The following is a 21,823-nucleotide window of genomic DNA, read 5'->3' as shown; positions in this document are numbered from 1 at the left end:
CTCTCACAATTCAAAAAACCAAATTCATTAAATGACTAATCAAATTGCTTCAACATAGACAACGAATTTCATGCCTTAATTACATATCCGAATTGAATCAAAGTGCAAGCCTAAAGAGATCATGCATTTTATAAATTCCTTCTTAGATAAACCCTAGGATTTTGGAAGAGTCCATCACCTAGTTATTTTGATTAAGGAATCAAGTTAATACTCAGTGTATCCTTACAACTTCTTAAACAAATCATTAAGACTAAAAGGAATTATGATTCAATAACCTACTCCTCAAACCTATGGAAAAGTCCATGGCTAAAGAACATGCAATTTTCAGATCACAACTATTGTTCATAGTTTTTACCACTTTTAAATCATACCCAAATCAATTAGGTGATTAGAGATACAACTATGGTTTCAATGACAATTAATATCAAAGTTTTCAACATAACCGAACTAAAAATTCGACATACATAATTAAGATCACCAATTCATGTGTCTATATCTCACCAATCCGAAAACATCAATTAACAAATCTAAAAGTTATTAACTCATTGAATTAACAAATTTCAATATAAAAATCCAATAAAACAATCTTTAATCTAATAAAAATCATGGTTGAAACAAATAAAAAGACTAGTCATAAGGGTTACACTTTTTAATACAACCAAATAAGATTGTGATGTGTAGGTGGTGATTTTCGCAACTTGTTAATTTCAGCAACTCTTCCTTATGATAGAAATTTATCTTCTTTTTGACAACTAGTTCACAAAAATTCAGCAACTCTTCTTCTTATGGCCGCTAGTTCCCCAAGTTTTAGTCACTTCTTTCCTAAAGAAAAGATTAAAATAAAATAATAGAGAGAAAGAGAGATCAAAGAGATATCCTCTTCTCCTAAAAATATTATAAATCTTATCCTAAAATAACAATATTAAAATCTGACTAATTAAGAAAAAATTATTAAAAATAAAATAAAGTCCTAATATAATTAGAAAAGTGGTGTTTTCAATTGGAATTTTCGTGCACCAAATTTGGAGACTTTCGAAAATAAATCGCGTCAAATCCGTGTCAAATTCATGTCAAATTTGGGTCAATAGTGTACGTGCAGCAACTTCAAGTCTGATTTTGACCATGATACAGCCACTATCTCTCAAAACTCAAAACACGAAAGTCCATGTCAAATTCGCGTCAATAGTGTACATGCAGTAACTTCAAGTCCAATTTTGACCTTGATACAGCTAGTATTTCTCAACAATCAAAACACAAAAGTTGTATATATTTTTCTCAACGTTCCACAGCATTTTAAATCATCTCAATCAGAGTTTAGATGAGAGAGTTATGCCCAAATTACGAAGTGATGTCAAAACTATCCAAAATCGCCTAACGTTTTGCACTTAACACCTCCATTTACATTCTAAATCAAAATAAAAGAATAATCAGTATATTTAGACACTAAATATATATAAAGGACTAAATATTAAAAGAGAAAAATATGACATTTTGCATTCTTATCAGGTCTTGTTCCCTCAGATCTGGTAGAATAGTTCTTCGTATAACACTCCTCATTTCGTTTTGTCACCAGATTCGTTTCGGATCTCCAAAATAAAGTATCTCCTTTTGAATTTTTCTAATTTTTTATAGATTTGTGGGATGTTTTGGAAGGATTTCTAGGTATTTTTTGAGTTAAAGTTGGGGTATGGATGTTAGGTAAGGAGTTGGGACTTCAAAATTAACGTTTATGGGAGGCTAGGGGAGCTTTTTGACCTATTTTTTCTAGAGTTTATTTTTTGATACGAAAATAGGTTGTAAGGACCCCTATTTATAGATTTTTTTAAGTGCTTGTTTTGATAGAGTTAATGTTTAATTAGAATTGTTTTAGGTAGAGTTATATTTTAATTAGAATTACATTAGATAGTTTTAGAGTTTAATTAGAATTCTATTAGATAGTTTTAGAGTTTAATTAGGTTTCTTTTATATAGTTTTAGAGTTTAATTATAATTGTTTTAGATAAAGTTATATTTTAATTAGAATTATTTTAGGTAGAGTTATATTTTAATTAAAATTCTATTAGGGTTTTGACTTTTAGTCTCACTTGATTGACTTTAAGATTTTGACTTGAGTCTTACTTGATTGACTTTTATTTTGATTTTAGTCTTACTTGATTGACTTTTATTTTTTGACTTTAGTCTTACTTGATTTACTTTTATTTTGACTTTAGTCTTACTTGATTAACTTTAATTTTAATTTTAGTCTTACTTGATTGACTTTAATTTTTTGGAGAACCCCCCTCTATTATATCTTTAATTCTTTGGACCCCCAAATGGAGGGGTCCATGAATAAATATCTTGGCAACCAAAACAATTTTGCCTGAGAGCCTAATTGATCGATTTTTTTTGTTTAAATTTTTAATTAATTTTGTTAATGTTTCACTTTAATTATTTAATTTTTTATTTATTAATTTTAAAATTTTAATTATAAAAATTGTAAAATTATCGTTTTGCCCTCGGAGAGGACTTTTTGAGTTTCAAGTCGATTTTTGATGTTCTGGGATGTTTTAGAATTGATTTTTCGTAATAAATTCAATGTAAATATTGGTTTGTGTCATTTATGAAATTTTTTATGTGGAATGGTCGTGACCTTTATGAGGGCTATTTTTGTAATTTTGTCGAATTTATGAAAATTGACGAAATGATTTATTTGGTTTCGATTTGTTATTTTATGTGTTTGAATGGATTTTCCTAAGCGTAACGTAGGCTCTAGGGATGTTTTAAGGTTAGGGGTATTTTTGTAATTTGATAATTTTTTAGTGATTTTTATCGTGAAGCTTCTTTTATGTCTGAAAAATGATGATTTCTATGTTTTTGGGGTTATATTTTCATAGTGTAGTGTGGTTTCTACAGTTTTGTTAGTTTGAGATACATCATCCGGATTTCTAAAACATATATGGTAACAAAATAATACATTGGAATAAGCATCCATCATTGGGAACCGTTACAATCGAGTTGACGAGTTGATTAATTAGGCGACTGCAAAAATGGGGTTCTACACAAGGCTTGACAACTTTTGAGAAAGAATGTAGGAATTTTGAGGAACTAGAGTTTGGTTCATCTACCTAGGAAAATGGCACTCTCTAAGTTCATCCAAATTTAGAGCTCTGTTCTACTCTATGCTAAGGTGGTTTCTTTTAGTTGTTCGATCTTAAAGAAACCCTATAGCAAAAACACCCAAATTTCTTATTGAAAATGATAAAAAAAGAGAATAAAAATAAAGAGTATCTAGGATATCTAAATAGTAAGAAAGAAAGAGAAAGAGATAGAATATAAATAATCGAATGGTGAACCTTCATCCATTGTTTTTGTTAAAAGAGAACATGAACCTCGAAAAATTAGGTGAGCTTTTTGTTGCCTCATATTTTTTATTCCCTCGTTCATTTTTTAAAACATTATGACGTTTTGCATTTAAGTGTTATTATATTTATAGAGTTTAAATAAATAAATGTAAATATAGAACATGCATAGCATTTTTAAAAACCAACGTTATTAATCATTCTTGAACATCATGCCTAAAATGTTACATAAAACCATTGCATAAAGGAAAGGTTACCTTCTCTTAAAAAATATAGAAAAATTGATCTCATCTTTCTATTCTTATCTATAAAAATCGATTGGAGATGTATTTTGCGGATTTTTCTTATTGGTAACATTTTCTTCTATTAGGCATATAAATATTATTTATTTATTGGATTGCAAATCATCAAAGAGTTTGCAAATCCATCACCTAGCAGTGCCTATTAGTGATAGATAGATCATTGGATCTTGGGAAGTGATTATGATTTCTTAATAATTTCTTCCTCATGAGTGAATCTGAATTAAAGGAAAATGAGCAAAGCACATGCCTCTATCTTCATAACCGATAAGCTTTCTACTATCTTTTGTTTACATATTGGAGAAATTGATTGGATAGAATATAAATTGACATTCAAGATATGAAAATTGACATTCAAGATATTGCTTTCTTAAACCTAGGTTCTATGGTTCTTACTCAATTTATCAATTTATTTTAGACCAAATTTCTAACATACTCTTCAATCACATATATTCAAAAATTTAGAAAAAAAAGGATGACTTCCATAATCCAAAATATCCTACTTTCAATTTGTCTTGATGTTGGTCGGTCACCTCATAGACTTTAATGTGTCAAACTAACTCCATTCAATGATCCAGAGTCATGTACAGAAATCTCTCACCATTAAAACCTTTGCTAAGACGTTATGACTTTTGGTTTAATTGTCACAAGAGTACATTTGGTACGAAACAATTTCAACCCTTTGATGAGTTATCTACATTCGGCTTTATTTCTTGATATTTTTCCAAAACAATCATTTTGAAATAAATCACCATTTTCCTATTTAAATTTCTAACAGTTCCACTAGGTGCAAGATCACTACTATCTATTTCATCAATGTCGAACTTAATCCAATGAATCGTATTTTTGTTCCAATAGGTTATTTTAAGTTATGGAATAGTGATTTATGCAACATCAATTTTCCTCGAAACCCGAAGGATTGGGCTTGATTAGGGTATTGATCTCATATATCCAAGAAAAGATTTTAAATTCTCTTCTGTCTCGAAATATCTCTGGATTTTGAGCCAACTAGAATCTCATACATGAACTAGCAGACATTAGACGTACAAGAGCCGTGATATTCACTTTTGTAACTGCACCATTTTTTAATAAATCAGTGAATCACCAAATTTTAGTCATTTGATTTGATCTATATCAAATGTCAAAAATGGCATTTAAACTTAGTTTATGAAATAAAGTTATACTCAACAAATCAATAATAATGAGCATCAACATAGGAGGCTAAAATCTTTCTTTTTTCTGAGCTCATCCCCACAACATGCATGCTCCAACATAAAGCTTTTATTGTACACTTTAAGACTTTTCACTTGATCTATTTTGGAAGGTCGCTTCTCTTGATCTTTCATCATTAAATCTTCAAACTACGTAGCAATTGACACGTTATTATTCTATCTCATATTCGTTTATGATCGTGTGGTTTGATTCTCTCATTAGATAATAATAATTTTCTAACTAAGCTTAAAATAGATTAAATATTTATTAATTATTCGTCATTTCATTTACATTAGTTTACGCACCATGTGATATCGAGTTGTCATGTCCATAATTGTTAGATGATTTGTATTTCTCACAATTGAATTGTTGAGCTTCTTAAGTTATGTTGCTATTGGTTACACATTATAATTTCTTCTGTAATATGTACTAAAAATGAATGACTATAAAAGAGACTTCACAACTTATAAAATCTTTTGGCATTAATTATCAAATCTTTCACACGTCAGCTAAATTTAACAATATTTTTAAAAAGATCCGTTTCTCTTGATTTTGCATCATTAGATCCTCAAGTTTCACAATAATTAGTATGTCATGCATCTATCGCATATTCATCTACGGCTGTGAGATTTGATTTTCTCATTAAATATTAATAATTTTTTAAATCATTTTAAAATTGAGAAAATATTTATAAATTATTCATCACTTCATTTTAATTAGCTCACACAACTGTAACATCAAGCCGCCAATGCCCGTAATTGTTCGATGATCTTAATTTCTTATAATGGAATTACTGTACTACTTAATTTATGTTACTATTGGTTACGTACTATAATTTCTTCTCTAATGTATACTAGAAAAGGATATTTACAAGAATCATTTGACAACTTATATAATCTTTTGGCATTAACTATCAAATTTTTAACATATCAGCTAGATTTAGCAATATTCTTTTAAGGTCGCTTCTCTATATCTTGCATCATTAGATCCTCAAGCTTCGTAATAATTGACATGTCATGATTATACCACATATTCATCTACAATCATGAGGTTTGATTTTCTCATCAGAAATTAATAATTTCCTAGATTAATTAGTTTAAAATGGCGTAAATATTTATTAATTTTTCGTCGCTTCATTTTCATTAGTTCACGTAACATGTGGCGGCTCCATAACTATTTGATGATCTTGATTTCTGACAAGTGAATTATTGGACTTCTTAAGTTATGTTGCTATTGGTTACGTGCTATAATTTTTTCTATACTACATATCAAAAAAAGAATGACTACAAGAAAATTTTGATAATTAATAAAATATTTTCGCATTAAATACCAAATCTTTCACACATCTGCTAGATTTAACAATATCTTTTGGAAGTTCACTTCTCTTGATCATGCATCATTAGATTCTCAAACTTCGCAATAACATAATTCTATCGCATATTCATTTACTATTGTATCATTTGATTTTCTCATTAGACATTAACAATATCCTAGATTAGTTGAAAATAGAGTAAATATTTATTAATTATTTGTTTCTTCATTTTCATTAGTTCGCACAACATGTGCATCGAGCCATAATGTCTGTAATTGTTTGTTGATCTTTATTTCTAACAATTCAATTATTAAACTTCTTAAGTTATGTTACTAATGGTTACATGGTATAATTTCTTTTGTAGAGTATACTAAAAGAAGAATAACTACAAAAAAGATTTGATAACTTATAAAATCTTTTAACATTAACTACCAAATCTTTCACATATCTTTAGATTTGGTAATATTTTAAGATCAATTTTTCTATATAAAATAGACCATTTTACCACAAAATGAATTGCAAAAGAATTTTTTTCTTCTTCTTCAAATATGTAAAATCCTTATCTATATTATTTCTTTGGTATTATTTTAGGGTCGAGATATATTCATAATTTTGATTGTTCATCAGTTATGAGATAGTAGATTTCATGTTGGCATAACCCCTCAGGTTCTCTCTCTCTCTCTCTCACTCTCTCTATCTCATTCTTTCTTTTTGTCTAAGTGTGTGTACGTGTGTGGTATATGTTTTATAACTGTACTCAAATCGAATGTTCATTTGGTCAAGTTTGAGTAAAAGAAAAGAACTCTTACTATTGGATTTATGTTTTCAATTTAGGAATTCTTTGGTCGTCTATTTTGAAAGACAAGACTTTGCAAGAAAAAATATATTTTTTTTAAAGTTTTTTCAAACTTAATCTGAACCATGAAATCTTGAGGGCTGAGCTGCCTTTTGTCCAACATTTAAGTCTTCATTACCAAAATGAGGACCTTCATCTAGTCTTTACATGGTTCTTCAGTCTAAGATAGACTAAAATTGAATTTTTTTTCAATAGAACAAATATTTATTATAAAATAGAAGTCTATCGAGATTTTAATCGAACTCAGTTAATTTATGACTTAATTGAATTAAGATCAAGATGAGTCAGTGAGTTGATTCAAATAATTAGCTCTGTGTCGAGTCAACTTGAAATTCATTTGAATTCTGACTTGGTTCTAATTTCTAACCATTTTTTATCCAGACAGGAATTCTCAAATTGAGATGGGGTCTCCAAGTTTGTGAGCATGAGAGACAAATGAGGGTGGAAGATATTGGAAATATAAAAATCTTAAAGTAGATGCAAACTATTTAAATCAAAAAACAAACAATGTTTGAAATAACTCATCAATTGCATTAAAAACTTTTCTAAACATATCTTGAAACCCATCCTAGAATTCTCACCATCAAATCTCATCTTTTAAGATGACCCAATTGATGATCAAGAAGGGGTTACTTTTCTCAAATCCTTATCATTGTCAATGTCCATAATGATCTTATCATTTTCATCCTCGCCATCACCGATGTCATCCTCATCCACCACCTCCTCATCATCATCATCATCATATTGTATCAATTCCATTAATCAAACCTCAAAAACTATGGGTAGAGTCATACGATCCACATTAGAATTTTTCTCAGCCACTGGATGTGAAAGAAGAGATGTAGAATACCATTTTCTCTTTGATTCTATAAAGATGTTCATTCTACAAAGCATATCAGATATAATTCACGGTGATGTGAAGCAAGTTGTTAGAAGCATAAAATTCAGTAAGTATGTTTGTATGATTGAGAAAATTTCTACCTCTTGAAGGATATTAGGAACTCTGTCGTTTCTAACCCAGAGGATGGAACTCTTAATATACTTCAAGAGGTAAAAGTTCCCTTATCATACAAATGTACTCAGTGAATTCTATTCTCCTAACATCTAATTTCATATCTTTGTGGATCACATCTGATATGCTTTCTGGATTGACCATCTTCATAGAAATCAAAAAAGAAATGATAATATAAATCTCTTCTTTCACACGTTCAATGACTAAGATGGATTGTAATGTAGGTCGCATGATTCTATCCTTGGTTGTTGAGGTTTTTTTCATGACAATGATACTAGATGTTTACGATGATGAAAAGGAGATAGTGGAAGACAATAACTATGATGGCAACAATAAGATCTTTGTAAACGTTGATGAGGATGAGAATTTGAGAGCAGTAACTACTGCCCGCTCATCAATGAGTTATTAAAAAAGGTGAGATTCGATGGTGAGAATTCTTGTATGGGTTGCTGTGTATATCAAGAAGAGTTTTTGGTTCAATTGATAAGTTCTTTCTTATCCATTAATAGTTACTTAAATCAAAAATGTATTTTGATGTGAATTGTTTCAATTCATTGCTACATATTATAAGATCTCTATGGAATGAATGGTTGAATATGTGATAATCTGGATTAAATGGTTGATACATTATTGAAGAAGAAACTTAATAGTAGGAAGGAGTGGAAATAAACATATATTAAATAACCTCAATGACATTTCTTATTTGTCTTATCTTCAGTTAGTAGAAGTAAAAGTAATTCTTAATTACTGCTTACAATTCATTTGTATTGTTGGAAGCTTTACTTATTAGTCTATTGTGGATAGAGAGTCAGCTACTCTATTTTCTTTCTTTTTCATTATTAGTCTAAGGCTTCCTTTTTATTTTTCTTTTGTATTATTTTATTCTTATAATTCCATTTTTTTTCACCAACGGAGTATCCCTGCCTTTGGTGAGACCAATCTACCTTGGACTGCATGCACCATCCAACACCCTGTCACATAATATGTCTTGGCATATCAAGACTATCAAGGATTAAGGTAATAATTTACATTTAAGATTTCTAGGGAATTCTTTAACAGATTCTAAAGTTTACTGGATAATTAAATAGTTTATTGTAAGAATAGATTAACCTTATTCATAATCAGGATGTCTTAGTAGGAATTTACCACCTTACGTGTCTTGGAAAATAAGATTATTCTGAGGTTAAAGTGATAATTTAACTTTAAGATCTTTTTATAGAGATTTTTATGAGTTTATACGTTTTAAATCTAATTAACTTCACTAAGATTCTTGTGATATATTTCAATTTTAGAATTGGGGTGGGGGCAAAGAGGTAATTTACCAACCTAAGTGGTGTTTTAGGGAATAAAGTTATAAAGGGGTTAAGGTGGTCAATACACCCCAAAGATATTTATTTGAAGAGGTAAAGGAGTCTAAAATGGTATGTGTGAGATCATGATAAACTTGGATTTGTTCAGACATGCGCCTGAAAGGGAACATTTTTATTAGTGTAATGATTTTGTAACTCAACCTGATAGGGTAGCTTTAAAATTCAATTGACGTGTACCCTGCAAGAATTGTAAATATTTTCCCTTGGTATACACAGCTGCACATCGACATAAAACTTGTGCAGCAGTGTATCCCGAGACTAAGGGAAAAATCAATGATTTTTGCACCTGCCACATAACTGAGTTTTTGAGTTACCTATCAGGTTGAGTTACAAAATCAGCCCTTTTTTATGACAAAGTGTCTTTATAATGGCCTGTCCAATCCAATCCACTACGTGGAAGTTGGACTATGTCTCTACCATATGGGACCCAAATCTACGTACGGAATTTTAGAAGGGACAGAGCCCTAAAATGTCCATTGATCCTGCATTGACTTCACTTATTTGATGGATTTAGATAATTCGGGTGTCTACAATCTTCAAGCTCTTCAACCTCTATGGTGAATTATTTTTAATATATTGATTTTATCTTCAGTCCATTTTTATTCTAACCTTAAGTCTCTTAACCTTTTGTAGAAAAAGGTTGTTTTTCCTACTTTCCAAAAATCCTATCTTGTCTTCCGGTTTGAATGTTGAAATAGATACAATTTTAAGGTTGAAGATGAAAATAAAATAATTTTACCCAAGAAATTACAATGACTGGTTCGGGGAAGAAAACTTAAGGATTTTTTACTACAGCTTGAAGACAAGGGGATTTAAGTCGTCATGAGGGGCATATGTCATAAATTTGATAACATACAGAGTTATCTCTAATATAGATCAAAACATAAGGGACATGTCTAAGTCACCCATATATTAAACATGAAAACTGAATTGTCCAAAGAAAAACTGAAACCTCTCTCAATGAACAAAATTAGTAACAAAGTTCACCTTCTTGATATAGATTGAATGCCATTGGAGGGCCGAGGTAGGACCAAGACCTTTCTCTCATTTACCTAACTTTCTAACCTTCCATTCATACGGCATCACTAATTGATTCTTCCACTAACCATTGTCTTTCATTGATTCTTACTTATAATGGGATTGGAAACATAAATGTTCATAGGCATATCATTAAGACTCAAGATGAAGGTATCCCGTTCTTATAGAATAGGAACGGTGCCTATATGTGGCATGTTTTGGTAGGAGTTTTGAACACATTGGACTCCTAACCAAACTATTTTGTTCATCCCATGCAGTCCGATGTGTTTAATCTCCCACAAAAATGTGCCACATAGAATGGAAAACCACTCTGGCCCGTGCCACTCTATCATTATTAGGGATTTGCTAGAGCGACATTATTTCAGAAATATCACCCTCATTTGACTCCCTCTTTAGTTAGGATTTGCTTCTATTCTTTTCTATATAAATTCTATGAGGATTCTTGTAATTAACAACTAAGAGAATGGTTCCAATTCATTCTCCATCAACCCCAACTTATTTTGGGGGTGTTGGTTCAATTACTCAAGGATTTGTAAAAGTGTTTCACACGCCTGCTTTGGGGATGAGGACCCGCATTTATGAAAAACTAGAAAACCACCACTATATCAGTAATGATGTCAGCGTTTCCATTTCCCACTTTGGAATGTTTATGAATTATTTAGTAGGAAGAACTGCAGCCTTTTTGACTTTAATCCTTCCATCCATCACTTCAAAGTTAAAAGACATTAACTTAAGAGATGTCTTAGTTGACTTGACTCGGTTGCCTTACAAGTTGACTCGGTCTTGATATTGAAGCTGAACTTTTTAGTTGTTGAAGCCCAATGGTAAGGTCTTTGCGCATGTCGCGTGGCAAGTGGCACTTAGGGTAGTCCCTCTACCACCTAAACCCTATTTTATGATCATTTGATGCTAGTATTACGTCTACAATATTTCTTAGACGTTCAATGCTCTTATGAGCATGGCGTATGGTGCCTTGGCTGATACTTGAATGTGTCATGCCGCCTTCGGCGATGTGGTCATACCATTTTGTATGTACAAAGAGAGAGAGAAAGTACAATGCACAATTTATTCATTGGCTTCGTCCAAAATTTGGATTACGTCCTCGGGCTTTGAATTGAGCCCCTTCTTTGTTCCACTCAGTCTTATTTATAGAAATAAATGAAAGTGAAATGACTTAATTGCCATTCTCCCATTGATTGTGTTTTTCTAATATGTGATCAGTCCGCGTGGCACACATGTGGACCCATTTATGACATTATATTTAATAAGAAGGTGGCATGTGCAGACGCACATGTATGTATCTGAAGAATTTATTTGTATTTTTAAAATATTGATTGAAGGGTGATTTTGAAGATTACATAACAAAAATGATATTTTTGTAATTTTGAAATCTAACTAAGATGATTTAGGGATTGAGGATTGCAATTTTCTTCATTTTTGACAAAAATGACATTTGATTATATGAAATTTAAATGTAAAAATGGGTGTATTTTTGGAATCTCAATTTTGGTGTCGAATCACTTCTATTTCTACTTTGCCTTTACTCATTATGATAATAAGGATATTTTGAAAGTAGAAGGGATTATAAAGAGAGTTAGAGAAAATCAACTATAGTCTGATTTTAGGAAATAGGGAAATTAAACTAATGAGCAAGCTAAAAATAGAAAGTTGCTTGTTAGAATTTTTTGTAAGTCCAGATTTTGGTCAAAATCCACATGGATTTCACCATCTTGGTGATATTCTGGACTTTACACCGTGTCTAGACCTAGAAGGGGTGGATATGTAAAATAAAAATTCCTTTCAATACTCCTTGATTATCTAAGTCAATTAATAGGAACAAAAAATCAAGATAAATTCACCACCCAAGAAGTTAACAGTATGACTATTGTTGTTCCTCTATCTATCCAAAGCCACATATCTTTACTATTATAATGAGAGGAGTTGGATTTGAAGTGGTTCAAACCCAAAATTTGGATTCCCAAAATGCCACCACCTTAACATTTAAATTTAATATAATCATTTTGGTCTAAAAAAAATTGCAATTGCATGTCCCTAAAACTATGTTTGTTAGTTTTAAAAATTACAAAAATATTCATTTTTTTACTATATGTAATATTAAAACCACCCTTTAAATATATTTTAAATTACAAATACGCCCTTCAAGTACATGAGCATTTGCACATGCCAACTTCTAGATCTATTAATTTAAAGGTATCCTTCCATTCATTTGAAACCTTTTAACTTGTATGTTCTTTCTAATTGAATTGGGATTGCAAATGGCCCATTGTTGCCCATGGTTAAATAATCTCAATCAACTTTCCTTCATTATATTTTATAAAAATTTATTATTAATTACTAGAAAATCATTAAGAATGGATACATAGAGGAGGGTTTTAGAAATTTAAGAAAAAACAAATTTGGCACTAAGGTCGCAACTTTCGCAACTTTTGAATTACTCAAGGAACTCGTTGCGTATATAATAGAGACAAAACAAACATCCTATCGAAATATCTTACAATCCCATTAAATTTAAGTTTTAACTATAAATCCTCACTAAAAAAGAAAAACCAGCATGATCAAAATATAAGATTATTGCTAACATGTTAATTTCTTCGAGGGCTACGTCGATGCCTCCTTGTTGCCAAGCTAAAATACCCAGAAATGTAAATGGCCACCACTGCCGAGAGGAACCCAATTGGATAACCGATCCCTGCTCTCTCCACGAAAACCATTTCTCCTCAAAATCTTCTGATCCAAGTGAAAATTTCGGCGGTGGCGAAGTTACTGAACATGACACCCGAATTTGCATACCGCATAACCCACTATTGTTTGCAAAATAATTCGGATCATTCATGACATCCATCTGACCACCCACCGGAATCTGACCCACAAGTTCATTGTTGCTCACATCTAATGTACCAAGTTCTTTGAGATCTACCAACGTTCCTGGCAATTCTCCTGAAAGATGGTTATGAGACAAGTCCAAGCTCTCTAGATTCTCTAATCCACCAAAACTTGAAGGAATCTCACCCGACAGTTCATTATAAGAAATGTTGAGTAACTTCAAACCTTTAAGACCTCCCAATGAAGAGGGAATCTCGCCCGACAATTTGTTTCTTGACAAGTCTAAGAAAGAGTAAATGTCAAGGTTTTGATTTGGTAGACCTTGCATCGACTTCTTCCAATTCACAAACAAATCATTGAACTCGATCAGGAAGGAAAACACACCGGGTGTTGCTGACAATATCTCTGGGGTTTCAATCATTCCAATGAGCTTTCCAAGTCCTGGAGGGATTTTCCCAGTGAGGTTGTTTGTAGAGAGATCGAGGATGCGAAGTGTACTAATATTCGATAGAACACTGGGGATAGGACCCTCGAGGGAATTGTTCCTTAGATTGAGAACTTGAAGAGTGGAGATTCGGGAGAGAAACTCTGGAAATTCACCTGTGATGTAGTTGTTGTGGAGATCAAGGTGCTCGAGTTCTCTCATCTTAGTAAGATTCTGAGGCAAGGGACCCGAGAACTCATTTTGGCCTAATGCAAGTATCCTTGCTGCTACCCCAAAGTTTACGGGAACATCACCAGACAATCTATTGTGGGATACATCGATGTAAGCCAGTAACGACGTTTTTGGATTGAAGCTCGGGAACTTGTTTCCCGAAAATTGGTTTCTTGACAAGTCCAACAATAATAGACGATAAATCTTAGAGATCGATTCTGGAATTGGGCCTGAAAATTTGTTGCTAGCCAACATAAGTATCATAATTGAATCTGTATCTCCAATGGTTTTTGGTAATTCTCCTGAGAAATTGTTCCTCGACAAAGCGAGAACAGATAGATATGGAGATTGAAAAAGACGAGGTGGAAGAGAACCAGAAAGTTTGTTATCTGATAAAACGATGCTTCCAAGATTCAATTCAGCAAGCCATTGAGGGAAGATTCCTTCAAGTTCATTCTTGCTTAGATCCAAGAAATCAAGATTCTTTTGAGTGGAAAGCCAGTGAAGAATGGGTCCGGAAACATGACAAGATCTCAAATATAACTAAGATAACATAAACTTGGGAGATACATTCACCATATTGTTCCATGTTAGGTTGTTTCCTCCAAGATTCAAAATCTTCAGCCCTTCGAAATCAAGAAACCACAATGGGATCTCACCCGAGAGGAAGTTATCATTGAGCTAAAACATTTCCAACTTGCGCAACCTTTGTATCGATCGAGGGATTCCACCATTCAACTTGTTCATGCTTAAGTCCAAAGTTGTAATGTTAGACAATCTTCCAATCTCGATTGGGATCTTGGATGAAACAAAATTATTTCGTAAGTCCAAGACTTCCAACTCCTTTAATAGCAAAATCGACATTGGAATCCCACCAGAGAATTTATTTTGGCGAAGCGATAACATCTGCAGTTTGGTGAGGTTTCCGATCTCCATGGGAATCCTTCCTTTGAGAAAATTCTCATCCAAGTTCAATACTTTCAAGTGCTGAAAAACACCCATACCAGGACTGAGAATCCCATCAAACAAATTCCTACTCAAATCAAGGAATTGTATATTTCTTAGACCAAACAATTGAGAAGGAATGGACCCAATGAATCGATTTTCTCTCAAGTTAAGATGGATCAATTGGGTCCAGTTGGCAATCCCATTTGATGGAATTTTGCCTTTAATGTAATTGAAAGAGATGTCAAGAATCATCAAGCTTCTTATACGAAAGAGTGGCACTATGACAGTTGAGTTGGTAAGAAATATAGGGTTATTTATTGTTTATTAAGGGTAGAATAGTCTTTGCAATTTCCTTTGACTTAACCTATATATAGTCTCTTTATATTTAGGTTAAATCATCTTTTTGAATTCAATTGCATTATGTAAAATCAATGAAATAGTAGCCTTTTTCTTTTTCTTTGTGTGTTTTTTTGGATTGTTTAACATGGTATCAGAGCGTTCAGGAACGAGGTTTAATTTTGAGAGGGTTTTCGTTTAGTTTTTTGCAATCTGAAAAGAGACGATTTCAAGAGGGTTTTCGTTAGGGTTTTCATTCAGTTTCTACAATCTGAAAAGAGACGATTTCGAGAAGATTTTCGTTCAGTTTCTGCAATCTGGTATTTGGTTTTCCTTTCTTTTACGATCTGGTAATCTTTTTTTTTTAGTATGGCTATTGAAAGAAACGATTCGCTTCAGTCTATGAGTGTGAGGTTGGATGGAAAGAATTATTCGTATTGGAGTTACGTGATGAGAAATTTTCTTAAGGATAAAAAGATGTAGGGATATGTTAATAGAACTTCTGTGAAACCTAGGGATACCGATGAGGGTTACGCTGCTTTGATAGATACCTAGGAAGCAAACAATGCAAAAATTATTACTTGGATTATCAATTCTGTTGAGCATTCCATAAGTATACAATTGGCGAAGTATGAGACAACAAAGGAGGTTTGGGACCATCTGCAAAGGTTATTCACTCAGTCCAATTTTGCAAAGCATTATCAATTAGAGAATGACATACAAGCTCTTCAACAAAAAAACATGAGTATTCAGGAATTTTATTCTGCTATGACAGATCTTTGGGATCAATTGGCTCTTATAGAATCAACAGAATTAAAGGCATGTGGTGCCTATATTGCTCGTAGAGAGCAGCAACGGTTGGTACAGTTTTTAACGGTCCTTCGCAGCGATTTTGAAGGACTTAGAGGTTCAATTTTGCATCATTCTCCACTTCCTTCAGTTGACTCAATTGTTAGTGAGTTATTGGCTGAAGAAATACGTCTTAAGTCTTATTCTGAATAGGAAATTCTTTCTACTTCTAGTCCTTCTGTGTTAGCAGTACCTTCTAAGTCCCTCTCTAATAATCAAAATAAGCCTTACACACAAGTTGCCTTCGATGAAGGATATTGGAAGGCTCAGTGTCCTAAGTTGAGACAGTAAAATCAATCGTAGCAGCAATTTCAAGCTTGGAAGCCTGGCAACCAGTCACAATCTAATGCTCATAGACCATCTCAAGGTTATAAACCACCACAGTCTAATACTGCAGCAGTAGTTTCATCAGATCCCTTTACTGATCCTAGTACTCTGGTTGAGCAATTTCAGAAGTTTCTCTCCTTACAACCACAAGTTATGTCTGTTTCTTCTTCAGTAGGTCAGTTGCCTCATAATTCTTAAGGTATGTCACATTCTGTATGGATCTAGGATTCTGGTGCTTCACATCACATGTCTCCAGATTTTTCATATTTTGCTTATGTGTCTCCTTCGACTCCTATTCCTGTCATGACTGTTGATGGCACTCCTATGCCTTTAGCAGGTGTTGGTTCTGTTGTCACACCTCACTTGTTTCTCCCTAATGTTTATCATATTCCTAAACTCACATTAAATCTTGTTGTGTGCAGGATCTGCAGTCTCAGAAGCTGACTGGGACAGGCTGTAGGAAGGGAGGACTATATATTTTGGATGAGTTAAAAGTGTTAGTTGCTGCTGCTACTAGTGTTGATTTGTCTTCTTTTTGTTTAAGTTCTTCTTCTTCTAGTTTTTATTTATGGCATTCTCACCTAGGTCATGTTTCATTTTCTTGTTGTGCCAGTTGCTGCTGCTATTAGTATTGATTTGTCTTCTTTTCGTTTAAGTTCTTTCTAGTTTTTATTTATGGCATTCTCACCTATGTCCTGTTTCGTCTTCTCGTTTAAGATTTTTGGTTTCTACAAGAGCTTTAGGAAATTTGCAAACGTCTGATATTTCTGATTGTAGTGGATGTAAACTGGCAAAATTTTTAGCTTTACCTCTTAATCGAAGTATTTCTATTTCTTCTTATCCATTTGATTTGATTTATTTTGATGTATGGGGACCTTCTCCTGTTGCCACAAAAGGAGGGTATCGATATTATGTTTCTTTTATTTATTATCATACTCAGTTTTGTTGGATTTATTTAATGAAACATCGTTCTGAATTCTTTGAGATATACACAGCCTTTCGTTCTCTTGTCAAAACTCAACATTCTACTATTATCAAATGTTTTAAGTGTGATTTGGGTGGGGAATATACTTCTAATAAATTTTGTGAGTTCCTTGCCTTAGATGGAACTATCGATCAAACTTCATGTACAGATACTCCTGAGCAAAATGGTGTTGTTGAAAGATAACATAGGCACATTGTTGAAACTGCTCGTTCTTTCTTATTGTCTGCTTCTGTTCCTAGTATGTTTTGTGGTGTAGCTATTCTTACTGCTGTAAGTTTGATTAATACAATTTCATCTTCTCATATTTTAGATTTCTCTCCTTTCGAAAAGTTGTATGGGTATGCACCTGATTATTCTTTCTTTAGAGTTTTTGGTTGTATTTGTTTCGTTATTCGTCCTCATGTAGAACACAGCAAATTGTCCTCTCGATCTATTATTTGTGTTTTTCTTGGTTTTGGTGAAGGTAAAAAGGGGTATCGTTGTTTTGATCAAATAACTCAGAAACTTTATGTATCTCATCATGTTGTTTTTCTCGAGCATATACCTTACTTTTCTATTCCATCCACTACTCATAGTTTGACTAAATCTGATCTTATTCGTATAGATCTTTTTTCTGAGGATTCTGATAGTTTGTCATTTCAGATTCCTAGTACTTCAAATACCCCTTCTCATGTTCTTACCCCGTTATCTTTACAACCAATTTATATTGATCATTCTGTTGGTACTTACACTTTGCTCTCCGGTACACCTGAAGCTTCCTCTTCTCCTATGGTCTCTCAAGCTCCGTCTGAGATTGTAGATCCTACGTCAATCCATACGCACTCATAAGTCTACAAAGTTACCAAATTTTGCTTATTCTTGTTATTCTTCATCTTTTACTTCCTTTTTAGCTTCTATTCATTGTCTCTCTAAGACCTCTTCCTATAAAAAGGCAATTATTGATCCTCTTTGCCAACAAGCTATAGATGAGGAACTTTCTACTTTGTATAAGACAGGTACTTGGGATTTGGTTCCTCTACCTTTTGGTAAGAGTGTTGTTGGTTGTCGTTAGGTATATAAAATCAAGATTAATTATAATGGATCTATTGCGCGATACAAAGCTAGGTTGGTAGCAAAAGGGTACTCTCAACAGTATGGTATGGATTATGAGGAGACATTTGCTCATGTTGCAAAAATGACTACTATTCGTACTCTTATTACAATAGCTTCGGTTCGTCAGTGGCATATTTCTCAACTTGATGTTAAAAATGCCTTCTTGAATAGAGATCTTTAAGAAGAAGTTTATATGGCGCCCCTCCTGGTGTTTCATATGATTTTGGGTTTGTTTGCAAGCTTAAGAAAGCACTATAGGGTCTCAAACAAGCACCTCGTGCTTGGTTTGAAAAATTTTCTGTTGTGATCTCTTCCCTTGGATTTACTTCTAGTAGTCATGATTCTGCTTTTTTTGTTAAGTGCACTGATGCAGGTCGTATCATTCTGTCTTTATATGTTGATGACATGATTATTACTGGTGATGATATTGATGGTATTTCAGTTTTGAAGACAGAGTTAGCTAGACAGTTTGAAATAAAAGATTTGGGTTCTCTACGATATTTCTTGGGTATTGAGGTAGCTTGCTCACCCACAGATTATCTTCTTTCTCAGTCGAAATATGTTGCAGATATTCTTGAGCGGGCTAGACTTACGGATAATAAGACTGTTGATACTCCCATTGAGATTAACACAAAGTATTTCTTTTCTGATGGTTTACCTTTGTCAGATCCTACTTTATACCGTACTATTGTTGGGAGCTTGGTATATCTCACTATTACTCATCCAGATATTGCATATGTTGTTCATGTTGTTAGTCAGTTTGTTGCTTCTCCTACTACAGTTCATTGGGCAGCTGTTCTTCGTATTTTGCGGTATCTTCGGGGTACAATCTTTCAGAGTCTTTTACTTTCATCCACCTCTTCCTTTGAGCTACGTGCATACTCTGATGCTGATCATGGCAGTAATCCCACAGATCGCAAGTCTGTTACTGGTTTCTATATCTTTTTTGGTGATTCTCTTATTTCGTGGAAAAGCAAGAAACAATCTATTGTTTCTCAATCTTCAACCGAAGCAGAATACCGTGCAATGGCATCTACTATCAAAGAGATTGTTTGATTACGTTGGTTACTTGCAGATATGGGAGTTTCTCTTTCCCATCCCACTCCTATGTATTGTGACAACCAGAGTTCTATTCAGATTACTCACAACTCAGTTTTTCATTAACGAACTAAGCACATTGAGATCGATTGTCACCTCAGTCGTCATCATCTCAAGCATGGCACCATTACTTTGCCCTTTGTTTCTTCTTCTTTGCAGCTTGCAGATTTCTTTACCAAGTCGCATTCCATTTCCCGTTTTCATTTTCTAGTTGGCAAACTCTCGATGCTTGTAACTACCGCATCGTGAGTTTGATAGGAGATGTTAAGAAATATAGGGATATTTTTGATTTATTGTTTATTAAGGGTAAAATAGTCTTTTCAATTTCCTTTGACTTAACCTATATATAGTCTCTTTGTATTTAGGTTGAATTATCTTTTTGTATTCAATTGCATTACGTAGAACCAATGAAATAGTAGCCTTTTTCTTTTTCTTTATGTGTTTTTTTGGATTGTTTAACAGAGTTCACGACAAAGTCAAGACGTATTACTGAGTAGAGATTGAGACCAATGATGGGTCATGAAGACAAGATAGAATTGCACGTGACCAAGTCCCATTGACAACAATTTGAACTAGAATTCCATGATTCTAGGAGAAAAGGTGGTGTGTACATGCAAGAATTACTGATCGGTTTATTGTTGAAGAAAGTTTTGAACTGGAGGAGGGCCTGCTTCTGATCTTCTGGTCATGAAAGAGAAGGGCAATAAAAGAAGGAAATAATGGAGAAGATGAAGAAGTAAGAAGAAAATTTTAGGCTTGGTTTGGCCGTGGCTTCTATCCTTCTTACTTTGTTTGAGCAAGTTGAGAGATGCTTAACGAATAGGCTTGGTTTGGCCGTGGCTTCCATCCTTCTTACTTTGTTTGAGCAAGTTGAGAGATGCTTAACGAATTGAGAGAGTTAATACTAAAGAGACTAACTATAGAAAGTTTATTAAGGACTGTGAAACTATGGGTAGGTAGAAGATTGAGTTGGATTCGAATGGTGGAGGAAAAGTGGTCAGAAATTAAGTTGATTTGTCTCTTTGTTGTTGACTTCGAAAATTTAAAGAAACGTAGAAATTGGAAAAAAGAGGTTTATGAATGTAAATAAAGGAGGTTTATGAAAAACTAGATGGTGACATGTGCAAATGCACATGTATTATAAAGGTAAATTTGTAGTTTAAATTATTATCGAAGATTATATAGTAAAAGGGTATTTTGCTAATTTTAAAAATTAATCAGCATGTTTATAAGGTTATAGGATTGCAATTTTCATGATTTTTGACCAAAATGATCTTTTGATTCTATTAAATTTAAATGTAAAGGTGGGGGCATTTGTGAGATTCAAATTTTTATTTTTGGAACCACTTCTACTCAGCCTTCTCTCATTATAGTGTTAAAGAAGATGTATACCTATTGTTTAAGTTTTTTAATTAATTAAATAATCATACATTGGTTGGATTAAATTAAACTACGGTCTGAGCCACGTTCAACCAATTTGAAAAATGTTTGATTTTTAAAACATTTGTCCATAGAGTTCTAGTTACAAAACTCATTTGAAAACAATATAATGACCTAAAAATTTTAATCCATATCTTGAGGAAAGATTTATAGTTTTTGATGTTGATTTTAAAAGTATGGATTATTAATTTCAAACATTTGAAATAAACTAACTTTACCAATAGATTTAAAAATATCATAAAACACATTTTAGCCTGTAAACACGTTTTAATTAAGAGTCGAGCGAAAAAATTATCGAATCCTTGAATTTCGTGTCAATTTTTACCCAATAGGTAAAAAATTAACTTAGAGACATCATTTGAAAAATCCGATCACACCGTTAGTTTCGTATTGAAAAATCACCAAAAATATTGTATAAGAATGTCCAAATCGGTATTCGGAAAAAATAATTCCTGAAATGACACTTACATCCCCACTTGAGTATAAATATCAAACCCTAGAGAAAAATTTGATTTTTCTTCTTCTTCTCCAAACAAAACTAAACCCTATTTTTCTTGATCTTACAACTTAGATCTATAACTATTTAGGACGATTCAAGTTTTTTCGCAAGAAAAAAAGACGTTCACCTCGTTGACGGTAACATGTGGACCCAAGGAATTCCGTATTTCATCGAAGGAAAATTTTCGTGATCAACCAAACGTAATCATCAACTCCGATCAACTGTCGAAAATAATCTGAAGTAGTATGCGTTTCCTTCTACCCTCTAGTTATATGAAATTTTCATAGAAAATTCATTTGATCTTTGATATTGTT

At 32.8% G+C, this 21,823-nt stretch overlaps 1 pseudogene; it reads right to left on the bottom strand.

Moving 5' to 3' along the window:
• Positions 1-13,039: 13,039 nt before the first annotated feature.
• On the bottom strand, positions 13,040-15,879 carry LOC147400416 (uncharacterized; annotated as a pseudogene).
• Between the last annotated feature and the right edge of the window lie 5,944 nt (positions 15,880-21,823).

The sequence above is a fragment of the Akebia trifoliata genome, chromosome 6 (genome assembly GCF_017979445.1).
Source record: "Akebia trifoliata isolate Shusen 1 chromosome 6, ASM1797944v1, whole genome shotgun sequence".
Taxonomy (NCBI): domain Eukaryota; kingdom Viridiplantae; phylum Streptophyta; class Magnoliopsida; order Ranunculales; family Lardizabalaceae; genus Akebia; species Akebia trifoliata.
This window is presented reverse-complemented; position numbering and strand designations above follow the sequence as displayed.